General features: G+C 52.0%; 1 protein-coding gene across 3 annotated transcripts in view; it reads left to right on the top strand.

Moving 5' to 3' along the window:
- Window positions 1-4,170, top strand: part of TTC39A (tetratricopeptide repeat domain 39A) — a 55,124-nt gene that overhangs the window by 9,305 nt on the left and 41,649 nt on the right. Inside the window, exon 1 of one of the 3 annotated variants that reach the window (XM_040470205.1) lies at window positions 3,696-3,847. The exons of the other annotated variants lie outside the window; for them this stretch is intronic. The gene's annotated coding sequence lies outside the window, so the exon portion shown is untranslated. Of the gene's footprint in view, window positions 1-3,695; window positions 3,848-4,170 lie in introns of those variants that run through there. 3 annotated transcript variants of the gene reach the window in all.

Genomic DNA, 4,170 nt, shown 5'->3' with positions numbered 1-4,170 from the left:
ACAGGCTCCAGGCTCTGAGCCATCAGCCCAGAGCCCGACGCGGGGCTCGAACTCACGGACCGCGAGATCATGACCTGGCTGAAGTCGGACGCTTAACCGACTGCGCCACCCAGGTGCCCCTTTTAAATTTTTTTTTTTAAATTTTTTTTTTCAACGTTTATTTATTTTTGGGACAGAGAGAGACAGAGCATGAACGGGGGAGGGGCAGAGAGAGAGGGAGACACAGAATCGGAAACAGGCTCCAGGCTCTGAGCCATCAGCCCAGAGCCCGTCTGCAGTCCAACTTCTAACCCCCGACAGGATGCCAGTCAATGCCTGAAACACCTCATTAGAGCTCTGCCTCTTTTTTTTTTTTTTTTTTTTTAATCAAAACAGTTCTTGGTCCCTCATGAGTGACTGGGGCTCCTTCCTTAGATCCACTTTCAGCAGCTCCTGGAGACCAGACTTTGGTAGAAGAGCTCAGATCCCAGAACCAAGATCATCAGAACAAGGAAGGGCTTTGAGCTCCTGGTCCATCCTTCTCTCCCCTTTATATGGGGAGAAAAGGAACCTAAGGGCTAGAGTGGGGTAGTAACTTGCCCGAGGTTACTCCCAAGCTAGCGGGAGTCAGAGTTCATGGAGAGGGAGGAGGCTGGCCCAACACGTAGGCCTAGGTCCTCCCTAAGAGTCCTTGCCAAGGAATATTTCACAACTGTGACTGTCACAGCCCTGTTCAAGGGCCCTTTCTTGATGGGCCTGTTGATTGTGAATTATTAACCTGCCCAAGCCTGTAATCTGTTGGGTGGGGCCCATTCATTTTAAGAAAACCCGCTTTACAGTCACTAGCCCGCTGGGTTGGGGGGGGTGTAGCTCTAAAGTCTCAATGGCTAGTTCTGGATTGGTAGAGACAGCTACTGGACAGGTGCTTCATGCCAGGGAAAGGCCTGGAGGAAGGGACTGAGAAGGGGGGATGAAGGGGAAGGTGCCAAGGGTCAACCCAAGGAATGTTCAGTAAGCCTCACAGCATCCCTGAAAGGCTGGCACTGTTATCTCAGGTTTACAGATGGGGAGACTGAGGGTCAGAGAGAGAGAGGCAGAGCCGATTTCACAACTTAAGCTGTTTCTACAACAATGGCATCACTGTTCACATGCTCACAGCCTTATTTCTATGATACCCCTCCCATTTCCACATACTTTTCCTACGGGATAAAGAGTCAAGACCTGATTCCAAATCACACTTGGTCCAAGCCTCAGTTTTCTCATCTGTGGGATGGGAGATAAAGCCACTGTGGAGCTTTTTGGAGCATCCTGAAGAGGTCTCATGAAACACATATTTATTGGGGCCCTTCTTAAGCTGAGAGATGGTGCTGGTAAAAGTAGTCCCTGGAGGTTCTCAGGGCCACCAGGTGTGGTGAGCCCAGTGATTTTTCTTGCAGGTTAGGGAGAAAATAAGAGAGGAAGCAGGCCTGGCGGCTTGCATGCACAAAGCACTAGGAAACTCTCCCAGCAAGGAAGGAAGGGACCCAGGACTCAGGTTACTCTCCTGGTCCCCACAGCTTGGCTGTCAGCTCCAGGTGGGGATGGGCAAGTCACCTGGGTTGGGAGGCGGAAATAATGATGACTCCTAGGCTGCTCAGGCTTCCAGCTGGGCCCAGAGCTCTTGGGGGCTGGGAGCTGCCTGGGTGGAGCCCTCCTGAGGGGTGGGCCACTTTGCTGCTCAGACTCATGAGGTGAGTGGCTCTAGCATCACTGCCACTGTTGTGTGGGGACAGCTCCAGCTCCAAAGGCAGCATGGCTGCTTATCTTGCTGAGCTTCAGTTTTCATCTGTAAAAGGTTGAGAATAATGGCATCCACCTCACCATCACCACCATCAGAGCACTGCAGGTAACTGTGTTACACATCAGGCACCGTGCTGGGGATTTTAGATACATGAATTCTTAATCCTCACAACCACCCTTTGACGCAGGCAGTATTTCCATTTTACTGATGAGGAAACTGAGGCTCAGAGAGATGGTTAAAAGGATTAAATGAGATAATCCATGTTATACACTTAACATGTGTGTCATGTAATAAGCTTTTGGTGAACATCAGTCATTATTATAATTACCTCAGAGGGAAATGGTAAAGTGCTAGGCCTAGTGTTGGTATTTGGTGATTAATCAGACACTGATACAGAGATGTCCGACCAGATTCGACCCTCCAAAAGCTCCCAGTCTGATGGCAGAGACAGTCACATACAAACCTCACTCTACCACTCTCACACACAGATGGTGTCAGCCCAGGGTGATGAGGGCAGGTCAGAGGGGGTTGGGGCAGTGTGTGCCTAGGAAGCCCCTGACCCAGCTAGATGTAGTGCCTGAACTGAAACCTGCAGGGCCAGTAGAAGTTTTGGCATATGTCAGGCCCTTAATAAATGTTGGTCAAATACAACAAAGATTTACCTGTAGCTAATGTAGCACAAAGCTTCAGAACCCCTCACTCGGCCCTTTCCAGGGCTCTCACAGGACCCTGGAAGTTGTATGTTGGTAAATTTGTATTCTTTTTTTTTTTTTTTTTAAAGAAGGCTTCCAATTGTAAGTTTCTGGATCTAACCCTGATTAAATGAATGAATAATAAGTAACAAGGGAGGAAGGTGTGTCCCAGGCAGAGGGAAGAGCGTGTACACGTGCCCAGAGACTTGAAAGAACATGATGTGTGATAGGGGCCCCAGCCTCTTTACCGAGTCTCCTCTTCATGCACATTGCTGGTCTTCTCACAAGCTTCACAAACTCCAGCTGACATCTGTGTGCCTTTGCCCACCTCCCTGCTTTCACCCATGCTGTTCTTCCATCTGGTACACCCTTTCCACGACTTTATTGTGTATAAACAATATAAACTTGAAGGCTCAACTCTGTGCCCACCTTCTCCAAGAAACCCTCACCCCACCCCTCCAGTCTATGGATGCCATTATAGTCTGCTTCTTGTATTTAATTACCTTTTCTGTGCCTGTGCCTGAGAATCAGAGAGGTAGAATGATCCTTGAAAGTGAACATCTAGCCTCTGCTCACATATGGGCAGGATAAGAATTCACTACCTTTCCAGGAAGCCCGTCTAGATTTAACAGTAATCTCCTTAACCTCTCCCCTCTGCCGCAAGGCCCAATCTGCCTGGCTCTCCCTGAACCTAGTCTGAGCCATCTTCCTACTATGGCTGCTTCTACAGGCTCCTCCTGCTTCCTCTTCTGACATCCTGGAGCTAAGGGTTGATCCAGGGGCCTGGAGTCCCTCCTCCTCCTGTCCCCTGCCTTTGTGAAGGGACAGTTCTAATGGCAGCCACGTGCTCTGATGAGTCATGGTTAAGAGCATCTGGGGCCTGGAAGTGGTGGCTGGTTAACTCTTCATGGGCCAGTGGCTCTTTCTGTCAGAAGGCCAGGTGGGCTTCAACCTTGGCCCTAGACATATACCTCAGGGCTAAGCACACAGCATTTGAGGAGTGTTATGCATGATCCCATATACGGGTTGGGGACCCAGAGGGGAGGGCACCAAGGGGGAAAAAAGGCAAGAGTGTGTCCACCTTGGAGTCAGGAGGGCCAGGCTCCAATCACAACTAGCCACTTATTAGGTGAATTGACTTGAGCAAGTCACATAAACTCTGTGCCTCAACTTCTGTCTGTAAAATGGCAGCTATGGGGACTATTTGAGAAGGCGAGTGTGAACTACTGACTAGTGAGTGTTAAACCACGCTATTTTCCATCTTCTTGTCCGCTGCCGCACGCACAGTCATGCAGCGGGCAAAAGGGAGTGCTAAAACCTAAGCCTGACTCGGGAGGCCGCGTGTTTCCTGGCGTGAATGCCCCCCACCAATGCAGTAGGATGATGAAGGGCTCAGGTGGGGGCCGCAGCGAGGCGGGAGCTGTGGGGGAGGGGAGAGCGGCCGGGAGGTGGACCTCGGGCCTACGAACTTTCTGGCCACAGATAGGTGGGGCTGTGGGAGGCAGGAGCGAGCTCCGGCCCCTGGGGCTGTGCACGGAGGGCACACGGCATGGGCCCGGCGGACCTGGGGTGCCCGGTCCTCTCACCTGTGAGAGCTGAGGGCGGGGGTCGCATTCCGAGGCCGCCCCCCGCCCAGCCCCAGCGTCCAGTCGGCCACAGACGGGCGGCTGCCGTGGCCCCACTGCGCGGGCGGGCAGACCGAGGCCCGGCCCGGCCCGG

The sequence above is a fragment of the Herpailurus yagouaroundi genome, unplaced genomic scaffold (genome assembly GCF_014898765.1).
Source record: "Herpailurus yagouaroundi ecotype Mexico unplaced genomic scaffold, PumYag 77, whole genome shotgun sequence".
Taxonomy (NCBI): domain Eukaryota; kingdom Metazoa; phylum Chordata; class Mammalia; order Carnivora; family Felidae; genus Herpailurus; species Herpailurus yagouaroundi.
This window is presented reverse-complemented; position numbering and strand designations above follow the sequence as displayed.